Here is an 8,127-nt window from a genome sequence, read left to right as displayed (position 1 = left end):
AAACGTAAAGGTAAAGGGACTCCTGACCATTAGGTCCAGTCGTGGCCGACTCTGGGGTTACAGCGCTCATCTCACTTTATTGGCTGAGGGAGCCAGTGTACAGCTTCTGGGTCATGTGGCCAGCATGACTAAGCCGCTTCTGGCAAACCAGAGCAGCTCACGGAAACACCGTTTACCTTCCCGCTGGAGCGGTACCTATTTATCTACTTGCACTTTGACGTGCTTTCAAACTGCTAGGTTGGCAGGAGCAGGGACCGAGCAACGGGAGCTCAACCCGTCAAGGGGATTCGAACCGCCGACCTTCTGATCGGCACGTCCTAGGCTCTGTGGTTTAACCCACAGCGCCACCCGCGTCCCTTCTCTGCAAGAATACTCTTTCTCAAAGACTCTTTTGTGCCAACTAAGGTCCAAGGATTAGGCAAAGGAGTAAAAAGGAGGTCAGAACCTTTTTGTTTTTTACAAACACTGATAGCACCACCCACATCCCTATTATTATTATTATTAACCTAGTGGGTATGTTTCACCTGGAGAAGATTGATAGGTGATATGAGGGGCTGTTGCATGGAAGATGGAGCAAGTTTGTTTTCTGCTACAGAGGGCAGCACCCAAAACAATGGAGTCAATTGCAGGAAAGGAGAGGCCAAGTAAACATTAGGAAGAACAATGGTTAGAGCCACTTGGCAGTGGGACAGACTACATGGAAAGGTGGTAGACTCTCCTTCCTTGGAGGTTTTTAAGCAGAGCTTGGATGGCCATCTGTCAAGGATTCATTTGCTGCGATTCCTGCATTGCAGGGGGTTGAACTAGATGACCCCTGGGTCCCTTCCGAATCTACAATTCTAAGTCTGTAGTGATGGTGATGATTTGCACTCCGTATCCTGCAATCCAAAGTGGGGAAGCCTAAACAGAGGGGTTTTTGTACGTCCGGAGATGCTCTGGATCAGGGGTAGGCAAACTAAGGCCCGGGTGGCTGGATCCGGCCCAATCACCTTCTAAATCTGGCCCCTGGACAGTCCGGGAATCAGCGTGTTTTTACAGGAGTAGAATGTGTCCTTTTATTTAAAATGCATCTCTGGGTTATTTGTGGGGCATAGGAATTCGTTCATTTCCCCCAAAAAAATATAGTCCGGCCCCCCACAAGGTCTGAGGGACTGTGGGCCGGCCCACGGCTGAAAAAGGTTGCTGACCTCTGCTCTGAATGGTCTGCAACTGTTGCTGCTCTTTCACAGTCAAGAGCAGGTTAAAACCCAACAGGTGCAGCTGATTCACCGCCAGCAATTTGCCCCACTCAAGATGGTGCTTTGCTAAGCTTTGCCAGAGAGCCAGATGGTGTATGATATCCAAAAGAAGAGGAGAGGAACCCCCGTGATAACTCAGCCCAGTGTGGTTCTAGACAGAACAGGAACCTGGGCTCACTGTTTCTCTTGCTTACAGAAAGCACAATCACTTATGCACAGAATAAGTCTGGATTTCATTCAAAAGTAAATAAATAGCTTTTTTTTTAAAAGGAGCAGTAGATCCTGGGTCCTTGCGCTGCATTACCATAGAACAGGGGTCAGCAGATTTTTCAGCAGGGGGGCGGTCCACTGTCCCTCAAACCTTGTGGGGGGCCAGACTATATTTTGGGGGGGAAATAAAAATGAATGGATTCCTCTGCCCCACAAATAACCCAGAGATGCATTTTACATAAAAGCACACATTCTACACATGTAAAAACACCAGGCAGGCCCCACAAATAACCCAGAGATGCATTTTAAATAAAAGGACACATTCTACTCGTGTAAAAACATGCTGACTCCTGTGGGCCGGATTAAGAAGGCGGTTGGGCTGGATCCGGCCCCCAGGACTTAGTTTGCCTACCCATGCCATAGAAATAAAACAAATGGGTCCCTTCTGACTTCTCAATTCATTTTTTGCAATGTGATATCCAAAAGTCGAATGGCTGGGTGTGGGGCAGGGGGAGAATCTGAGATGTAAGTTAAGAAGAAGAAAAAGAAAAAGAAAGGTTTGAGATGTGTGTCTCTTTATCTGCCAATATAAGAGCATGCAGGCTTACAGGTTATGCAGAATTCTTCGTCAGTCAGACAAAAGAAGCAAGCTTCAGAGGAGGGCGGCCAGGAGAATAACTGGTCTGGAAACCAAGACTAAGGAAGAATGGTCAGCAATAAACCAAGAACATATTTAAAACACACATCAACTTTCTAAACGTCTTGCATAAACAAAAATGTGTTTAGCAGGTGCCCGAAAAAGTACAGTGAAGGCATCTGCCTGAAGTCAATTTTGCCTGATATACACATTTTCAAAGGATTGTTGTTTAGTCGTTTAGTTGTGTCCGACTCTTCGTGACCCCATAGACCAGAGCACACCAGGCACTCCTGTCTTCCACTGCCTCCCGCAGTTTGGTCAAACTCATGCTGGTAGCTTCGAGAACACTGTCCCACCATCTCGTCCTCTGTTGTCCCCTTCTCCTTGTGCCCTCCATCTTTCCCAACATCAGGGTCTTTTCCAGGGAGTCTTCTCTTCTCATGAGGTGGCCAAAGTCTTGGAGCCTCAGCTTCAGGATCTGTCCTTCCAGTGAGCACTCAGGGCTGATTTCCTTCAGAATGGAGAGGTTTGATCTTCTTGCAGTCCGTGGGACTCTCAAGGGTCTCCTCCAGCACCAGAATTCAAAAGCATCCATTCTTTGGCGATCAGCCTTCATGGTCCAGTTCTCACTCCCATACATCACTACTGGGAAAGCCATGGCTTTAACTATATGGACCTTTGTTGGCAAGGTGATGTCTCTGCTTTTTAAGATGCTGTCTAGCTTTGTCATTGCTTTTCTCCCAAGAAGCAGGCATCTTTTAATTTCGTGGCTGCTGTCACCATCTGCAGTGATCATGGAGCCCAAGAAAGTAAAATCTCTCACTGCCTCCATTTCTTCCCCTTCTATTTGCCAGGAGGTGATGGGCCCAGTGGCCATGATCTTCGTTTTTTTGATGTTGAGCTTCAGACCATATTTTGCGCTCTCAAAGGATCCCCACCCGCAATATAATGCATTTTGGATGTTATTTTCACACAAGTGCATTTTTCCAACCCTCTTCATCCCATTTTCGTTCATAAGGCTTAGCTGGGTGACTGCATTGCAAAATCCAGAGAAGTGCAAATTTTGTTTTGGTTCTGGTTTACATTTTGCTTCCGTGAGTGTGGATCGAGTAAGTTCACCTCTCAAAGTAAACTGAATTGAATTCCTTGGCCATCCCTACCCACAATGAGACCCTATCTTTGCAAACTTGTACACCGCATTCACGCTTTTTAGAGGTATGCATATCAAAACTTAATGAGGGGAGAGGTGCCCAGAGCAACTGAAAGGGAATTTATCCCGGTGCTTTTCAGCGCTGGCAGAGAAAGCTATGCAACATTGCCCTCTAGCGATATTATGTTTGTTAATGCAAACTGCCTTTCATATTCCAGATCTAAGCGGTGCAAGAGGCAAAAAACATTAGCTGCTGGAGATGTAACACGGTCAGAGTGGATAAAAATGGATGACTTTTTTAAAAATTAAATATTAAAAAATTGATTTTTTTTATTTAAATCTGATTTTTTTTATTTAAATCTGATTTTTTTAAAATTTAAATTGGATTTTTAAAGTGAAACGCTTTTGGAGGGAAAATATTTCTAAAGATAGTTTTCTATTTAAGTTACATTGTAGTCCAAAGGCTATTCATCAGGAAATAAGGATTGGTTTTTAGTTTTTCATGTGTGCTAAAACTCAGTCTAAGGTTTCTTTTTTAAAAAATTGTTTAACCACATCAGTTAACAAACATATGCTATAATGCTATTGTTTTAGTTAAATAAATTGTTTAAATTGTTATTAAGGAAATGATCGTTTTTCTCCTTCCAATAAAGTACAGCAGAAAAGTTGTCCAAATATAAACAGTTAACTTACTAAACCTCACAATAATTTCATAATTATCTGTCAATGTATTTCTAATAGTATAACCAAATCAGTAATTTTTGATATAACTGTAAAAACTACTCTGAAAATTTGTTATTCCAAAAATGAAACCTTCATCTGGTTGTAAATATTAAGATTATACCAGCAAGAATGAGTCTTTCTGTAAAAAAATAATGATTTAAATCAAGTCTTGCTGGCTAGTGATTTAAATCAAGTCTTATTGACTAGTGATTTAAATCGTTATTTAAATCATGACTTAAAGCAATTTGATTTAATCAAATCCACCCTGAACAGGGTCAATACTTTTTTAAAACATATGTTCTTACCAATGTATTCACAAATTTTTAGCATAGGGTAACAGAGACAATTAATGTAACTGTATGGAAAAATCTTAAATTTGCAGAGGAAAATACCCTTCTGAATTATATCCCCAATACATGGAACCTAACAAGGGGACAATAAGAATGAACTCCCTTACTACTGCAAAAAGACAGGTATTTATTTTTTAAATTTGCATTTCTGATACATTTCAACACAAGAAACACCCCCGAAAGTAATAGGAAATAGGAAAAATAAAATTACATGTTAGATATTCTATTACATTTTTAAAAACAATACGGTAACTGACGGACTTCCACTTCCTTTCGCGTCTTCTTAGTTTCCCCAATCTTTCTCTGCTCAGCCCATTAATTCTAGTTCTAACTTACGCTGCTGAAAATATTACCATCCTGCTAGGCTAATTGCCTGCTTATAATTTTTGTTCATATAATCAATAAATAATACCCAGTCTTCCTTATATCTTTTATCATTTTGGTTTCTTTCCTTTTTTATATAACCTTTTATTAATTTTCCAAAAATAACAAACTTATACAATAACAATATATACTCAGGTCCAAATATTTAAAAAATTGACTTCCCCCTGAACCCTTCCTTGGTTACATTGTATTTCTTCACATCCTCTGTAGCCTGAAAAGTCATTGTTTTTACTTATTATCTTATTCATAATCACATTACAAGTACTTCAAAATCCTGCCAATGAATTGACCTGTGAACAATGCTTTTGTATATATGCAATAAAGTCCTTCCATTCTTCTTTAAATCCGTTGTTGTCTATTCTTCTTAGTTTTAACGTCAATTTAGCCATTTCAGCATATTCCATTAATTTGACTTGCCAATCTTCTTTCGCTGGAACACCTGCTTCTTTCCAGTACTTAGCTAATAATATTCATGCTGCTGTCGTTGCATATTTAAATAAAACCTTTTTTTACTCCTGGGATCATCATTTTGGTTTCGTATTCTGGTGGCCATGCCTGCTAACTCCACATATTCTAGCAGTTCGAGACGCCTCTTTTCTTTCGTTATCTGTTTTCCATTTTTTTGCACCAACACCAGCATGGCAGACAGGTATTAAAGAACTGGAAAAATTTAAAGGGGTTCCCTCCAACCAATGGACAGACGATAAGTACAAACTCACAACATCTGAAAAAGGCACATATAAAATGTAGACAGCTCTTGCTGTCAGAAAGTTCTTCCTGATGTTTAGTCGGAATTTCCATTCTTGTAACTTGAAGCCATGGGTTCGAGTTCTACTTTCCAAAGCAGGAGAAAACAATCTTGCTCCATCTTCTATGTGATCTTGGGCTACCTTCTTCTTTGGCAATCCCTGGTAGCTGAGTAAGATTGTATTCCATAAACATGGTTTTAACGATGAGTCCGTAAGTGACTGTGGAGGCCAGTTCTGGATCCACACGTCCTTCCACAGGGGGAACTTTGGTTTCCGGGCGGGAGTTGATCACAGTGTGGATTTGCCTTTCTCTTAGCAAGTTTCTCCCTTGCATCCTGAGTTCGAGTGTCTTCAAAGCCCATGACACCTTTGGTCAAGGCTGTTCTCCAGCTGGAGCGCTCGCAGGCCGGTGTTTCCCAGTTGTTGGTGTTTATACTACATTTTTATTTTTTTCAATTTTTTTAATTGATTTTCACATTTATCACATAAGAAATAAACAAGGAAAAAACAAAAACATTACAATACATAAAAATAAAGAAAAACACATTAAAAAAAGAAAGATTTTAACTTCCCAATCCTAATTTCATTACACTGATAACTGACTTCCTCGAATCCCCTCTAACTGAATTTCAGTCTATCACCTGTTTAGCAGTTCTCCAAATTCACAGTTCTAATAATATTAACTTCTTTCATTTATTAACTTCTTCACCTTTATTAATACTCCAATCCTTAATATTTATTGACAACATAATCTTATTTTACCCCTAAGCCTAATTTTTACTTCCAGGAAATTTCTCTTTATATACTACATTTTTAAAGATTTGCCTTGAGAGAGTCTTTAAAGCTCTTTGGTTGACCACCAGCATGACGCTTTCCATTTTTAAGTTGGAAATAGAGTAGTTGCATTGGAAGACAATCATCAGGCCATCCGCACCAGATGACCAGTCCAACAAAGTTGAAGAATCATTGCTTCAACACTTTGCTTCTTCCAGTACACTGGCATTGGTTCACCTGTCTTCCCAAGCGATATATAATGTTTTTCAGCCACCTAACTCAGTATCGTCTGCTTTGGCTGTGTCAGGGAACTGCCATCAGTGCCGGAGGGAGAGAGCAAAATCCAGAGGGATTCCAGAGAGCGCCCCGGGATTGGGAGAGGCAGCCCATCTTCTGGGGAAGAGAATCAGCGTAGCACCAGTGGAGAAGGGGGACAGATGGGGGAAGCGGCGAGGCGGTCCCATGACTCCTTGCCGGGGACCAGCGGAGAGAGTAGAGGTCCTCCGCTGCCTACCCCCTCCTTGCGCAGAATCATAGAATCATAGAGTTGGAAGAGACCACAAGGGCCATCGAGTCCAACCCCCTGCCAAGCAGGAAACACCATCAGAGCACTCCTGACATATGGTTGTCAAGCCTCTGCTTAAAGACCTCCAAAGAAGGAGACTCCACCACACTCCTTGGCAGCAAATTCCACTGTCAAACAGCTCTTACTGTCAGGAAGTTCTTCCTAATGTTTAGGTGGAATCTTCTTTCCTGCAGTTTGGATCCATTGCTCCGTGTCCGCTTCTCTGGAGCAGCAGAAAACAACCTTTCTCCCTCCTCTATGTGACATCCTTTTATATATTTGAACATGGCTATCATATCACCCCTTAGCCTCCTCTTCTCCAGGCTAAACATGCCCAGCTCCCTTAGCCGTTCCTCATAAGGCATCGTTTCCAGGCCTTTGACCATTTTGGTTGCCCTCCTCTGGACACGTTCCAGTTTGTCAGTGTCCTTCTTGAACTGTGGTGCCCAGAACTGGACACAGTACTCCAGGTGAGGTCTGACCAGAGCAGAATACAGTGGCACTATTACTTCCCTTGATCTAGATGCTATAGAAGGCTTCCGCGCAGAGAGAGTAGGAGGAGACTAGGCGTCAAAGAGCTTCTTTGCTGGAAGAAGTTTAAGAAACGCCCACTGACGGATTCTGCCAGCGATTGAGACAGCCACAGGAGAGTGGCTGTCCGGACAGAAAAGGTTCACTCAGGCAACCCAGCCAGGTGTTCGCACCGGCTTACGCACGAGCAACCCCTAGAACCATCACAGGCTGCCAGCAGCAATTCATAGCTCTCAGGCAGAGGAAACTTATGGGTTTCCCTTGAGGGCGTTTGGCCACTGGGTGAAAAAGATGCTGGATCTAACAGACTCTTCTTCTCTTCCTGTGGTGAAACTTGCCTGCCCCTTTTCATCCCAGCCAGGTGAAAGACAGGAGAGGAGTGCATCTTAGGTGAAAGATGGAGATGGCTTTGCTTGCTTGCTTATTACATTTCTACACCGCCCTTAGGGGCAGGTAGGGCTTGTCCACTGGGAAGGTAGCCCATCTAGGAGAAGGAAAACTCTGGTCCTAAACCTCTGCTGCCTTCTGGCTATATGCATTCGTGAGAAAGGCTTCGGGAGTAAACCCCGGGAAAAACCCATACCTGCTGCCTTGCAGGACATCTTTGGGAGAAGAAAGGCCACAGGAGTAAACCATACACTCAGCCAATTGGGTTGCCAACAAATATTGCTGCAGACATTTCTGAGATCATGATCTTTCCAATGAGCAGTTTTTTAATTGTCTTACTTTAAAAGTTGCCAGGATCCTATGCCCTTTTAAAATGTGATTTTTTTTCCACATGGGAGGTTGTTGGGTTGTTGTTTTTATTTTATGTAC

This window comes from Podarcis raffonei, chromosome 1 (assembly GCF_027172205.1).
Source record: "Podarcis raffonei isolate rPodRaf1 chromosome 1, rPodRaf1.pri, whole genome shotgun sequence".
Classification (NCBI taxonomy): Eukaryota; Metazoa; Chordata; class Lepidosauria; order Squamata; family Lacertidae; genus Podarcis; species Podarcis raffonei.
This window is presented reverse-complemented; position numbering follows the sequence as displayed.